This window comes from Microcaecilia unicolor, chromosome 6 (assembly GCF_901765095.1).
Source record: "Microcaecilia unicolor chromosome 6, aMicUni1.1, whole genome shotgun sequence".
Lineage (NCBI taxonomy): Eukaryota > Metazoa > Chordata > Amphibia > Gymnophiona > Siphonopidae > Microcaecilia > Microcaecilia unicolor.
Window position 1 is genome coordinate 201998381 of NC_044036.1, and position 16031 is coordinate 202014411.

The 16031-nt window shown below is 41.3% G+C and overlaps 1 protein-coding gene across 1 annotated transcript in view; it reads left to right on the forward strand.

Annotated features, from left to right (window-relative positions):
• The window catches only part of CDC73 (cell division cycle 73), a 476174-nt gene that overhangs the window by 223354 nt on the left and 236789 nt on the right, over positions 1-16031 (forward strand). The gene's annotated exons all lie outside the window — the stretch shown is intronic.

Genomic DNA, 16031 nt, shown 5'->3' on the forward strand with positions numbered 1-16031 from the left:
TTTATTTTTCTAATCGTGTTGGTCCCAGTCTCTGGTTTCTGCCTTCCTTTGTCTTCTCAACACTTTTGCCATTGTCTCCTGGTCCATCTGGCACTTATTCTCTGTCCATGTCCATCATTCAGCTCCCTGCCCCTATCTCCCTGCCATGTTGAGCATCTCCCCTCTCTATTTTCATTCTTGCCAAGTCCAGCAGTGCCTTATTCCTCCTTTCCTCTTGTCCTCCCTTGCCCAGGATAAGTATCTCCCTTCCTTCTCTTGACTTCCCTTCCACTCTTCCATCCAGTGTCTGCCCTCTTTTTCTCTCTTCACTTCCATCCAGCATTTGCCCCTTCTCTGTCCCCTCCCCCACTCCTGCCCTGACACCCCTGCTGCTGCTGCTTTTCTAAATGAGAAGCAGCAGCAGCGGTGGTGGCAAAAGAAGCTACACTGCCCTGGAACGGGAAGTGACATTCAAGGGGGTGGGACCAGTGACCATGACTATGGAGAGTCCAACCCTGTAGTGAGTAGCTTATTTTGCTGTCACTGTTGCTCATCTAGAGAAGCAACAGTAACAGTGGGAGGGAGGTTGGGAAAGTCTTAGTGCCAATGCAGGTGGATAATAATATACTCTTATCACTATCCTTTTTTTCCATTTACCCATGGAATTTCTATCCATAGCAATGACGTACCTATGGGGGGGGGGGGGGTCACGGGGGCCTGGGCCCCCGTTTTTGGCTGGCAGGGGTCCCCGACCCCAACCCACGCTAGCTGAAGTGTTTATCTGTCCCACGCTGGTCTCACACTTGCCTCCTCTCCTGTTTCCAGTCACGCCGTGCATGCTCTTGTTTTAATGAAACCGGCGCTCTGAAAACAGGAGAAGAAGCAAGTGCGAGACCAGCGCGGGACAGATAAATGCTTCAGCTGGCGGGGGTCGGGGACCCCCACCAGCAAAGGTACCTTGCGGCCCGGGGGGGGGGGGGGGTCAGAAGTGGTGGGGGAGGCGAGCTCAAATGCCCCCCCCCCCCACACACACACACTTTAGGCTCTGGACCCCCCTCCCGCCGAGGTCTGGCTACACCTCTGATCCATAGGGATTCCAAGATATATTTCATGTCCTGCAGAATTTTTAGCCTGTTAAGTTCAAGGCCCTCAATGTATAATGCTACCTCTGCATCAATTGGATCTACCCTATCACTGCGATATGGCAATTTCCTGTTGGTTATCTTCCTTCCACCAGGTCTCAAAGATGTTCATTTTATCTGTCTTTTTATTTAGTGCAATATACTCTAGCTCTCCCATCTTATTTCTTAGGCTCCTGGCATTTGCATACAGACATTTCAAACAATGTTTGTTCCTATTTACAGCTTGCTCAGCAGTTTACAGTGATAACTTGCAATCTTGATAATCTGTCTGCTCTTTATTTAAAGACATCTGGTCTACTATGGTCTCTATTGCAACCTCGCCGTCGGGCACTATGTTCTCTGTTTTGGTGATACCTTTTAAAGATACCTTGTTCCAAACCATGTGTTTTTGAGCATCTGCCTTCCCCCAGTTTCTGGTTTAAAAGTTGCTCTATCTCATTTAAAAATTTTGATCCCAGCAGCCTGGTTCCACCCTGGTTAAGTTGGAGTCCGTCTTTCCGGAATTCTGGTAATAGAGCTTTTAATTCTTTATGGTGTTTTAGAATTCCGCTTCCTTCCCCCACCTGGTTTCTTGTACATAGGTTTAAACAGCATAGGTGTAGCTAAACCTCCAGTAATAAGGAAGTTCAGGGCCAGCACACGGTCTGTTGGGTTCTTCCTTTTGTGGTAAAACCTCACGGAGGTAAGACATATTTTGGCATTCCTTCTCCTCATATCTGTCTAATCTTTACCTTTTGAGCTGTGTTTTTGGGCACTCCCTTCCTCTAATCCTTGTCTGTATGCCCAAATCTGTGTAGTTAAGTGGTTTAATACAACTTTGGAGATTGGTTTCACAGCTAACGCGTTCTGCAGATATTTGGTTGTATAGGCCCTGCGCCACTCACCCAATGGTTAACACTTCCTAAATAGTTTACCTAAATACACTGTTTATCACCAACAGTTAATTCTATCCAAACTACAGCTGTTTCCTGAAAGTAAATCATTCCTGATTACATAACTCCAGCCTTCTGCTTGGTTTCGAGTGCCTTTCCTGCTTTAGATTAAAAGAATCACTGTTAAGATATTCACTAGTTTGCTACTCTCTATATACCACTAATAAAAGGATATTAATTTACCTTCTCTTTCCCTCAAACATCAACGTACTACAGGCTTTTCCCTTGCCCCCACTTCAAAAGGGAACAAAGTATTACTGTTTATATATCCATTATAGAGAGTTGGCCCTTCTGGCACTATTAGCAGTAGCAGTATTGGTGCCTTTCCTTCTTTAGAGTAAAAGGATCTCTTATAACACTAATAAAAGGATATTAATTTACCTTCTCTTCTCCTTAACTTGTTCATCAACCTACTACAGGCCCCACTTCAAAAGGGAACAAAGTCTTACTGTTTATATATCCACTATACATAGGTGACTTTTCTGGCACTGTTAGCAGTAGGAGTATTAGAAAGATAATCAGGAAAGCATTGTGAATTAACTGTTACCCATAGATGGAGATCAACCAAACACTAAATCGGGGGAGAGAGAAGAATTTTATATATACCCAGAAAGGGAAACCTAAATCACTGAATATCCCATCAATAGGTAAGGAATTACACTGAATTTCACCCACAGAGTAAATCTGAACAAGTTCTTAGATCTTACACTGAAACTACCTGTTTCTATATCCCACAGAACAGGTGTGGGGAAAAAATAGGGTTGGTACTTTGATAGGCCATTTTTCAAATCCTTTATCCACAAGTACAACAGCTCTTACATTTAAAGTATGACAATGAAACAATGAGCCCCTAAAGTTGCAGCTCTTATTACAGCTTCTGCCTCTGTCCAGACTGAATGCTTGGACCAAGGCAAGATTCTGGTTTCATGCGATAAATGTATGCAAATTGAATCCCTCATGAAAGAAGTACAAGGACTAAGAGAGGAGGTGGCAAGACTTAAGAAACATCTGTGACAGCCAGAAATTCATCATAGAGATGCATGTTGGAACATTGGGGACTTCTAGCAAAGGGAAGACAAGATTTTGAGCAGACAGAGCACAGCTGGACTCAGGCCACCAGATTCTGCAAGATTAACCCTCCATTTCCTGTTGAACTGAAGATGTTCGCAGTCCTGAAGGCAGAAGAGCTAGAAACAACTCAAAAACAGGAGGAAACAACAATCAAAACTCCCAACACCACTGGAGAAGTGACCATTAAGAAGCGAAAGGTAGTGGTGGTTGGAGATTCACTTCTGAGGGGTGCTGAGGCACCTATCTGCTAACCAGACATGTTGTCCAGGGAGGTGTGCTGTCTGCTTTTTTCCAAAATTTGTGGTGATGTGGAAAGATTGCCTAGACTTACCAAGCCTACTGACCACTCTCCTATGCTGCTCATCCATGTGGCTTTGGGTCAGAGGGTAAGTCACCTAGGTGCACAGGTGGTGATCTCATTGATCCTCCCTATTGAAGGTAAAGGCTGAATGAGAGAAGCTCGCATTCTGGAGCTAAATGTGTGGCTTTATGGATGGTGCTAACGTGAATGCTTAGGTTTCTTAGACCATGGTATGACTTTCCAAGAGCTACTGAACAGTGATGGTGTCCATCTATCAAGGAAGGGACTGACTGTCTTCAGCAAAAGACTGACTAAAGCACTAAAGATGACTTTAAACTAAACTTGCTGGGGATGGGTAAAAAAGGCCCCAAAGCCATAAATAACCCTCAGCAAGGTAGGACATCAAATGCCCTTATAGAAGAAGAAAAAAAACGAGCAACATTTGGGAACCTTGTATACCAATGCCTGCAGTATGGGAAACAAACTTCTAGATCCTACAGTGATAGAAGCAGACTTGCATTTAGTGGTTTGTTTTGTTACATTTGTACCCCGCGCTTTCCCACTCATGGCAGGCTCAATGCGGCTTACATGGGGCAATGGAGGGTTAAGTGACTTGCCCAGAGTCACAAGGAGCTGTCTGTGCCTGAAGTGGGAATCGAACTCAGTTCCTCAGTTCCCCAGGACCAAAGTCCACCACCCTAACCACTAGGCCACTGAGGTATAGCTGTACCTGGTTATAATCTATTCAGGAAGGATAGGGTAGGAAAAAAGGGGTAGAGGAGTGGCATTATATGCTAAGAATAATATCAAAGTGACAGTACTACAGGACACATGAAGTATGGAAGAAGTACTGTGGGTTAAATTGGAAAGAGGGAAAGGAAAATGTATTAACACTTCACAGTCAGAAGAATTGGATAGAGACTTAGACATCCTCAGGAGAGCTAGGAAAGGGGAAGTACTACTGATAGGTGATTTTAATATGCCGGATGTTGATTGGGGTTTCCCTTCTGCGGGGCTGTCCAGAAGCAAAGGGATCTTGGATTCCCTACAGGAAGAATTATTCCAGCAGTGGGTAACGGAACCAACCTGGGTGGAGCTATTCTGGACCAGGTGCTTACAAATGAAGAGAATGTTTCTGACATCATGGTGGGAGGCCATTTGTCATCTAATGATCACCAAATGGTGTGGTTCAATATTAAGACAGAAGAGAGGGCTTATTCAAGATTGAAGGTTCTGGATTTCAAAAGAACTAACTTTGCTGAGATTCTGAGAAAGCGTTAGTAGGATGGGAACAGCTGAAGGAAGTAGAACAGCAGTGAACAAGACTGAAAGGAGCTATTTTAAAGGCAACTAACCTTTAGGTTAATAAATTACATAAAGGAAAGAGGAAAAGAAGGCCACTCAGGTTCTTGAATGCTGTCAGGAAAGCAAAAAGTCAAATGGAAGAAAAGATAACTGATATGGTAAAATTGGGGGATAAGATGTTTTTCAGATAAGTAAGCAACAGGAGGAAGTGCCATAATAGCATTGTGAGACTCAAACTGAGGGGGAGGTATATGTGGAAGCTGATAAGGATAAGCTGAACTGCTTAACTATTTCTCTTCTGTATTCACGGATTAAAGGATGGGGGTACTACCAGAGAAAAATGAAAATGGGGATGGATGTATGGTAGACCAGGACCCTTTCTCAGAGGACTATGTATGTGAGGAGCTAGCTAAAATAAAAGTAGACAAATTGATGGGGCCTAGTGGGATACATCCAAGGGTGCTCAAGGAACTTGGAGAAGTTTTGGCTACTCCGCTGACCTTTTCAATGCTTCCTTAGTCCGGAGTGGTCCCAGTGGACTGGATAATGGCGGATGTCTTCCCTCTGCACAAGAGTGGAAGTATGGATGAATTTGGGAATTACAGATCTGTCAGTCTGACCTCAGTGGTGAGTAAACTAATGGAAATGCTTCTAAAGTGGAGGATTGTGAGATTTCTCCAGTTAAATGGACTGCAGGATCCGAAGCAGTACGGCTTCATTAGAGGCAGGTCGTGTCAGATGAATCTGATTGATTGCTTCGACTGGGTGACCAAACAGGCGTGGGAAGGGCCCTAGACGTGATATACTTGATTTCAGCAAAGCCTTTGACACGGTTTCACACAGGTGACTCATAGATGAACTGAGTACCCTCGGTATAGGACCTAGAGTAATTGGTTGAATGAAAGGAGACAGTGTAGTGGTAAATGGAGCTTTCTCTGAAGATCGGGATGTTATCAGAGGAGTACCAAAGGGATCAGTCCTAGGACCAGCTCTTTTTAACATCTTTGAGTAATATTGCGGAAGGGCTATCTGGTAAGGTCTGTTTGCAGATCATACCAAACGTTGCAACAGGGTGGACACCCCGGAAGGTGTGGATGACATGAGAAAGGACCTAGCGAAGCTGGAGGAATGGTCCAATATGTGACAACTAACATTTAACGCTAAGAAATGCACAAGAATCCGAGGGAACAGCACAGTATAGGGGGTGAAGTGCTTCTGTGTACAAAGAAAGAGTGGGACTTGGGGGTGATTGTGTCTGATGGCTTTAAAGTTTCTAAACAGGTAGAAAAAGTGACGGTCATAGCTAGAAGGATGCTTGGGTGCATAAGGAGAGGGATGACCAGCAGGAACAGAGTTGATAGTGCCCTCGTATATGTCTGTGGTGAGGCTCCATTTAGAGGTCTGCATGTAATTCTGGAGACCGCCCCTACAGAAAGATATATACAGAATAGAGTCGATCCAGAGAGCAGCTATAAAATTGGTAAACGGTCTTGGACATAAAACGTATAGGGATAGGCTTCTGAACCTCAACATGTATATGCTGGAAGAGAGGAGATAATGATAGAGATGTTTAAATATCTCAGGGGCATTAATGTACAGGAAGTGAGCCTTTTTCAAATGAAAGAACACTCTGGAATGAGGGAGCATACTGACTTTTTCAGCAAATGACATACCTTTTAGTAACAGACAACAGTCTTTTGTTCTTTTGGGGGCAACCAATGTGATTGTACACTTTTTGAGTAGTTTTGCACAAACAGCACTTTCACAAATATTTTGGTTTACTTGAAGATGTATCTGGTCACTTGCTGCTACATCCTCTCTCTCTTTATATATGGGATTTTTCTTATTTTAGTGATTCTATATTCCCTGTCACTGGTTTTGGTTTTTTGACATTTTGAGACATGGCATTCTGTGCTGCGGTTGCTACCCAATGCAGCGTTGTGGCCTGCAGATAGAGTATAGATAACGGTACTGTTAATTCCCACGTGTAAAAGTGGAACAGGAGCTATCAATGAAGGAAGTAAATTAGCAACAGGGGAGAGGTAATGAAAGTTTGGAGAAAAGAATGGAAATGTGAGAGACTGGGATTAAAGAAAATACACGCATCCACTTGTAGCATACTGATCACAGTGGGAGAAGAAAATTGAACAGAAAACAACTGTGCCATGCTCGTACTAAGTGCTTTCAAATTTGGCTCACTTCCTGTACATTAATGCCCCTGAGATGTTTAAACATCTCTATCATATCTCCTCTCTTCTACCGTATACATGTTGAGGTTCATAAGCCTGTCCCTATATGTTTTATGTCCAAGACTGCTTACCAGTTTTATAGCTGCCCTCTGGACCAACTCCATCCTGTTTATATCTTTCCGAAGGTGCGGTCTCCAAAATTGAAGAATTTAAGAGGAAATAGGCTTAGGAGGAATCTAAGAAAGTATTTTGTCACGGAAAGGGTGGTGGATGCGTGGAATGGCCTCCTGCTGGAGGTTGTGGAGACAAGGACTGTGTTAGACTTTAAGAAAGCGTGGGACAAGCACATGGGATCCCGTAGGAAAAGGAAGAGTTAGTGGTTACGGTGGATGGGCAGACTGGATGGGCCATTTATCCTTTATCTTCCATCATATTTCTATGTTACTTACTTTTTACCCATGCCGGCTGTCGTTTGGCCTTTCTTCCTCCTTTTTTTAATTCATGGAATATATTCCGCCTAGGCGTTCAGGATGATATTTTTGAACAGCATCCACGCCTGATGTACATTTTTGACCTTTGCAGCTGCTCCTCTCTTTTTCTAATGCCACAAAGACATTTAAGGCCTCAGTTCAAGCAGAATGCATTTGTTCCATAGTATTTTACTGTTGTGCATAATTTTGGTTATTTTCAGATTTTGGTATGAGCATAGCACAGTTGCTTCCTGTTCAAATTTCTTCTCCTGTTGTGATTAGTCTGCAAGTGGGTGCATGTATTTTCTTTAATCCCAGTCTCACATTTCCATTCTTTTCTCCGAACTTTCCTTACCTGCCCCGTTTTGCTATTTAACTTCCTTCATTGATAGCTCCTGTTCCACTTTTACACAGGGCATTAACAGTGCCACTATCTGTATTCTATCTGCAGGCCACACCTCTGCATTGGGTAGCAACCACAGCATAGAATGCCATGTATAAAAATGCAATATCGGGCATCTTCCAAAATGGCGATCAAATAAGGGGAAAATGTGATACAAAATGTTGGCCATGACGTGCAGAGGAGGACATAGCGAAGTTAATATTTTGTCAAATAGGAGCAGACCATAAATCAAGATTAAATACTATTTGTCACAACATATATTCCATTTGTCTGCTTTTTGGAAAAAGATGATGCTTAATATCTGATTTGCACACTTGTAAAAATATCATAAATGTGTGTTTGAGTTCCTTATAACCTGTATTTGCAAAATAACTGTGTGGTCTCTCCATTAAAATCTTTAAATGTTTTACAAAGGTACAGGAATGACAATTCCAAACTTGACTGTGAGGCATAAAAAAATTCAAACGGATCTTGTCTAGAAAATTGCTTGAATTGTTTCTCACATTTATGTCCTTTAGTAGTCAATTTTTCATGAACTATTCTCTGCGCTCTTCCTATCTCTTTTAAACTCAAACAAATAATTGGTGATTAAATTAGTGCAGTACTCATTTGTAAGTATAATGGACATGTATGAGTAAAAGACCATGCTTCATTTGCAGCCCAAATATCTTATCCTGTCCTTCCCTCTAGGACATGCTGTTTCCAAATCATTCTACTTGGCGTTCTAATTTGTATTTAATTTTCATGTATTTTATGTTTCTGAAACATTAGTTATGTGTCCTCATCTGATTTTCCTGCAGTTTAAGAAGTTAGGGCTCCGGTGATGAAATTCTGTGGTTTGTTTGCAAATAGTTGTCTCATTCTGTATGTTTGCTTGTGCCCTCACTTCCCATGACATTTTGCCAGAAAAAGAAGGAAAAGCCTTGGTGCAGACACACACAGGCTTTCTTGATGCAAGAATACAAATAACTTATGTAAATATTATGTGTACACATTTTGTAACCACATTTTTTGGTGGTGTGGAAACACAAACCAAATCAACAAATTCAAGAAATTTGTTGATTTGGTACACATTTTGTAATACATGTATTAAGATATTCTGTTTTCAGTTTGTAAAAACTGTCTGGTTCTGCAATGGCCAAATCATTCAACCGTATGAGTGACATTTCTAGATAGTTCACATGACCCAAAGGAGACAATGTGTACTCTCTCCTTACAGCCTCTTATTCCTAAAACTAGTCATTTTTCCAGTGGCAAGACTAGTAAAAACCTGCCCCCGTTATTCAGTGCTTGCACTAAATCCATGATGCTAATTAACTTCGTCTGGGACAAAAAGTGAATTCAGAGGTCATGGGTCACTGAGCATAAGTGTTTTCTGAAGAAGTAATAGTCTGCTGATTATGCTTTTCAGATGGTACCATCATTACTTCCAATCTGAGAAGACTGATTATTTCTGTTGAACATAGGATCATTTTTATTTCTTTGGGAGTTTGCATTATTGAGGCACCTAAGTGGAATTTTCTGCTGTGTGATATGATAGCTTGAAATGTGTGGACATGATGATTAATGTAGCCCCATTTTTTGGCAATTACATTTATGCTTCTAGCAAGGATCTGGACATAGATACTTTTCCAGCAGAAGTTGGAAAGAATTATACAAAAAGAAGAGAGTGTCTAGGGCAGTGTTCTTCAGTGCAAGGCATGGGGGCCGGTGGTGGCTCCTGGAGATCTCCAGGTTGACAATTATTATGGCTGCTTTTCTGCTACCCTTTGCCTCTCTACCCATAAGTACTTAAGTATTGCCGTACTGGGACAGACCGAAGGTCCATCAAGCCCAGCATTCTGTTTCCAACAGTGGCCAATCCAGGTCACAAGTACCTGGCAAGATCCCAAAACAGTGCATTACATTTTATGCTGCTTATCCCAGAAATAGTGGATTTTCCCCAAGTCCATTTTAATAGTGGCTTATGGACTTATCTTTTAGGAAGCTGTCCAAACCTTTTTTAAACCCCGCTAAGCTAACTGCTTTTACTATATCCTCTGACAACGAATTCTAGAGTTTAATTACACGTTGAGTGAAGAATATTTTCTTAGATTCGTTTTAAATATACTACTTTGTAGCTTCATTGCATGCCCCCCCCCCCCCCCCAGTCCTAGTATTTTTGGAAAGCGTAAACAGACGCTTCAAGTAGCTTAGTGGTTAGTGCAGTGGACCTTGATCCTGGGGAACTGGGTTCGATTCCCACTGCATCTCCTTGTGACTGTGGGCAAGTCACTTAACCCTCCATTGCCCCAGGTACAAAATAAGTACCTGTATATATGTAAACCGTTTTGAATGTGGTTGCAAAATACCACAGAAAGGCGGTATATCAAGTCCCATTTCCCTTTCCCTTCACGTCTACCCATTCCATTCCACTCATTATTTTATAAACCTCTATCATATCCCCCCTCAGCCATCTCTTCTCCAAGCTGAAGAGCCCTTGCAGCTTTAGCCTTTTCTCATAGGAAAGTTGTCTCGGCCCCTTTATCATTTTCATTGCCCTTCTCTGTGCCTTTTCTAATTCCTCCATATATTTTTTGAGATGCGATGACCAGAACTGCACACAATATTCAAGGTGCGGTCGCACCATGAAGTGATACAAAGGCATTATAATGTCCTTATTTTTGTTTTCTATTCCTTTCCTAATAATATCTAACATTTTGAAAGAGGAAAGCAGATGGAAGGAAAAGCTGCATGCTTGATGAACAATGCATTTCTCAATATAGATGTTGAGTGCATTTGCAAATGTCCACCTCCTTGAGGATACTCTGAATTTGAAAGCGGGCTGGTGGGGGTACATGTTGTTGACACACACTGGCAGTGTTACGGACTCGCATGGGAAGATATTTGGCAGCTCCGTCAGCTCATTTGGATCCAAAGTGGCCCCCAACTTAAATAGTGAAGGCTGCTTGTCTAGGAGTAAAATGAGACTCTGAAAATTTTACAGAATGGGATGAAACTTGGTGTGACTTTACCATTGTTTCTTTTATGCCAAGTTGGGAAATGTGCAAGATAGGGCTGCAGATTCCAGAGAAATGCCTCCCCCCCCCCCTCTAATATGGTCCAGTGCCTTTCCATGAGAAAAGGAATTCAGCTTCTGCACCATGGAAACTTAGATTAAATGAATTGTAGCAGTTAGAGAACAGTGAAAGGCTGTTTAAAAGGTGGCTTTCACTACTCTCCCAAATTCTCAAATCCCTTTCAAATCCTCAAAAACTGTCTTGCAACTGCCACACTATCTCACAACTGCCCAACTTGAACAATTACTCCCCCCAACTGCCTTGTCACAGTAAACTGCCCTACCTACAAAAACTACTCCCACATGCGGTGAGCATAGTCAGCTCAAACTATTTCCAAACTTCGCAAATACTTTGCATATTTTTAGGAGGACGGGTACTCTGTGAAATTTGCTCAGGACTGAGGAAGTTAGAATTGCTAGTTGTCTGACTTTTTAAAGAAATCAGTAGAATTTTACTTTAATCTCCAAAAGTTAGAATAATGGGGTATATCTGGACTTCTTTTCCAAGTTTAAAGCTTCTATCTGCAGTTCCCTATATACTACTACTACTATTCATTTCTGTAGCGCTACTAGACATACGCAGCGCTGTACGCATTATATGCAGGTATTTTCTATGATCCTAGAGGGATCACATTCTAAGTTTTTTAAATTATATATTTATTTTTGTACCTGGGGCAATGGGAGGGTTAAGTGACTTGTCCAGGGTCATAAGGAGCTGCAGTGAGAATCAAACCCAGGTTGCCAGGATCAAAACTCACACTAACCATTAGGCTACTGCTCCACTACCACCCTGCCATCCCCTTGAGTTTAGTGCCTTGCCTGCTTCCATTGTAGCTAGCAGCAGAGACTGTGTAGGTAGGATCCAGCCACTGGAAAGGTAGTGGGAGCAGAAGACTGCAAGGGAGCTCTAGGCCTAGGAAGGCAGGAGAGAATCTGGAGGGAAGTTCCTGTGCAGTAGTAATGCCCCAGTACATTTGAGGAAGAAGCAGTTCCTACAGCTGCAGTATCCTTACTGAATCATTGTAAATTACTCGTTAAGAATGGCACCTTTCCAACTGCCTTCCAGTATCCATCTTCTGTCCTGATCAAACACAAAAAGCAGTTCAGACACACAAATACCCCCAACCACCCCCCCCCCCCCCAAATACACACACATGCATTTTATGCAGAGGGTTTGGAAAGAGTTCCATGAACTGTGCTCTGCATGCTTTCTCCACTTGTTGCTTTAACCCTTTATTTGAAATTTTTTATTTCTCTTAGCCAGTTTTTCGTTGAAATGCAGATAATGAATTTGTCGTCACACAAGTAAAATGAGTAAAACAAGTGATATGGTAAAAGACCTGGGGAGTGAAACTGTGATATCACAAGAAACCTTTGGATAGAATTTGAAGTGTTTCTGCAGCAGATACCCTAAAGAACTGCTGCCTTGGACGAGAACAGTTGGGGAAATAACTTGATAACTGTAGGTAAAGTTGGTAAAAACTTTCAACTCCCCCCTCCCCCCCGGCCAAAAAAAAGAGAAATTTCTCTGTCTTCAGTGTGTGTTATTTCTTGAGCAGCAAAGTCAGTTCCACAGGTGAAGGAGATGTTGAATTCAGTATCTTTCCTTCATCCCTTCATTGCATTTCTTTCTTTCTAATGTATAACCAGTGTGAGAATAAATCACCTGTAATTTGAGAAAGCAAGGTATTTTTGCATATGCGGTTTTGGAGTTATTGTTTTCTCTGTTGACAAGCAGGATGAATTAACTACACAAATGGGGCAACATCACCCCACTTGTGTGTCTGATTTATCCTGTTGTTTGTAGAGAATCCCATTATTCTTAAGCAGCTGTTCTTTCTCTACCTTTCTGTTCCTGCATAAGTAGGTAATTTTTAGAAATGTGAGTCAGTGGTTAGAAAGAATTTGATTAATCTACTGCATTGTACTACAGACTTTGGAATCTGACCCAGTAATGGAAGTTAGAAATCCTCTTTGATCTGTGTTCATTCCAAAACCAGTGCCAGGAAAAGGCATTTCTGCAAGAGTAATTCTGATTTTAACAAAAGGATTCTGTTGAAGATTCAGATGGGCAGGAAAGCAGTTCTTGGTTTGTACACTGTGTGGACATGTGTAAGCCAAAGAGGAAAAGTGGGAGACAGTTAAGAGGTTTTGTATATGAGGTTGTATTGATTTTCAGATCACTGTTAAGATAGCAGTAGGTGCTTTTGGCTTGTGTTTAATTCCACCTTTCCTTTTCAGTTGCAGCAAGTGACTGTTGAGAAAGCAAGTTGCATTTATCAGTAATGGTGTGATGGTGGCATACATGAATCATCCCTGAGAACCCTCTCATTTGTTAGACCTAGGAAATGCGAAATGATGATAAATCTGTTGTGAGTGTGCATGTCCTTAATATTGACTGATCAACAGAATCTCTCGTTCTGGACTATTTTTCTTCTTTTGATAATGTTAGAGCCAGGATAGGTGACTGTTTGGGACAATAGTGTTTAAGAACAAAAATAGATTGTATGTAGTTTTTCTTTTGTGTTAAGTCTAAAGATTTTCTTTTCCAAATTTTAAAGCAAATTTTTTTAGTAAAATTTGTCTTTTTTTTAAATTTTTTATTCTGATTTGTTTAGTTACTTCTAAGATCAATACATACAATTTTTGATTCTTTGCTTCTCAACGGACTATGGTTGGAATTACATGTGTACATCACGTGATGCTTGAATATAGTATGTGTAATATGAAAAGAGTGTGATACCAAGGAAGATGACTTTTTAAAAGAAGGTTAGTATAGTCATACTATGATATGGACTTTTTGTTCTTAGCATGTGCAAAGTTAATGAAGTGTTACAAAATAGTGTTATGATAAAATATAGCCATAAATAAGCATTATATTGAGTAATTTGTTTAGCGCTGCTGCTTTAATAATATATTAGACTACTCAAGAAGGATGCAAAGGCTACCATTGAAGGAACCTTTGCATGTATATGAAATCCAAGAGTCCTGAGATGAAAAATTAATTATTACCATCTTTAAGAATATCAATTTTTTTGAGATAAAACCACCATAAAGTTCTAGTAAACTTGGGAATGCTAGCTAGTTTGTTCCATGCTTTAACACACAATCAAAATACATGTCCCATTATGTTGGCTTATACACGTGCACTGTCCAGGCACATTGACTTTTTCAGTTAAACTGGAATGTCCTAAGTACTTAAGAGGTAATTTTAAGGACTATTTTGGACAGCCAGGTTTTTTTTTTGTTTTTTTAAATTAGAGCCTTAAAAGCTATATGTCTAATATCGGAATGCATGCTGGCAGGCTCATTGGCTGCATGGCTCAGAGGCAGTACTGTGCAGAAATATCTGGGTTTAGCTCCTAGGTCAGGGCTTCAGTTCCCTTAGCCTTTTGAAAAAACAGGAGAAGCCTTAGGGGGAAGGAATAACTGGTTGCTCAACAGTGGTGCTTGACCCCAAGCAGAAGATAGTCTACACTGACCAGTCCAGCTGAGTTGGGAGGGGTTGTGGGTTAGGGTAAAAAAAGAATTCCTGGGAAGTTGGGAATGAAGGTTCATGGTTCCAGATCCCAGCCCTGGTTCTGAATGAACTGGAAACCTAAAGGAGTGCAAGAAATTTTGGAGCATAATTTCAGTGCTTTGTTCTTAATTGAAATATAGAACCTTAGTTTTGCCTATCAAATTTAAGGCTGAATGGTGTTAAAAATTAGACTTATTGCACTAGCAATAGAAGCCATGCCAGGGGCTTATTTAATGCTAATGTTCTTACCTGCATGTTAAGAGGAAAAGCTCCCCATATGCTGTGTATTTGCAGATGTGTTGCCTGCCAGTGCAGATCAGTTCTCTTCTCTCCTTTTCATCTTTTGAGCCATGCTCTGGTACTTGACACCTCATTAGTGGAACACTAAAAGCAATACACTGGTGAGGTGCTGCTTGGGAGGATGGTGGTTTTGGGCCACTGTTTAGGTAAGTGAGCGTAAATAGTAGATTTTAGTAGGAGGATGGACATACTGCTGGTTCCCATCAAATGTTCAGAAAGGAAATTGTATGTTTTGGCCTCTTTAAAGTGACAAATAAGTGACCATGTAGTAGTGTTCTTGGATAAGGTTACATTTCATAACCTTTCACTTAGGGCCTGTTCTGACATGGTCTTTCCATAGTAGTAATGCAACCCTAAATTAAATTCCATAAATCAATTGTATACTGCCCCTTAGGCGTAGTTGAGGTCCCTGAAACTTTTCTACAGCTTGTGTGTGTTCTGTCAGCTCCAAAAGAAATGACACATGTTTACGTTCTTGTGTGCTGCACAGCTGTATTTCAGTTCAGGGTGAAAGCACAGTTGCAGTGAAACTGAGGCACAGAGGGGGAGCCTGGTTAGTTATTTAGTAGCTCTGGCCAAGTGATAGGAATGCCAAGCCTTGTGATCTGGCTACAGAATCCTTCGGTTAGGGGGGGTTTGTAATAACTTTTTACATGTATTACTGTGGACTGTATTGCAGGAATTCCTGCTTGTAAATTTTCCTTATCTGGCTGTTATAATAACTAATGGGAGAAGACTTTTAGGCTGTGACTTTTCTTACAAGACCCCAAATTATATCTGTCATAGAAGGTGCATAAGTTAATCAGTAGTATAAGGTGTCTCCCAAATAACATAATATGGGGAGCAGGTCATCTATCTGATTTAAAAGAATCAAGAGCATATGACATGATAGCACTCAGTATTCCAGTTTACTTTTATACTTTGTGCTTGGCAGGTGCTTCCTCTTCTGTTTTGGTTACCACTTAGAGAAGCTACTGTTCTTTGTTTTCTGTTGTAGCTATCTGTGGGCTTCACCCAATTTTTAACTTCATCCTATATAATTTATACGATGCAGTGATAGTATTCTGACTAAAATATATAAATGGCAGCTTCCTTCTGAAGCCAGCACTCATGTGCTGTAGTTGGGGTAGCCAGTTATTGCCCCAGTAAGCTGCCGCCACCACCATCACAAAATCAATCTTGGCTGGGTGGACTTCAGTCATCTGCATGGCAGGTAGCTTCACAGTGGCAAAGGCATTGGGCTGGCTCTTCTAGTTTGGTCCTTTGTGTAGAAAAATATCTAGTTTTGTCCAAATGCATTATGGAAATACTTTTTTTTTTTAATTTGGTGACCAGCAGTTACTCTAGAGAATTCTGTGAAA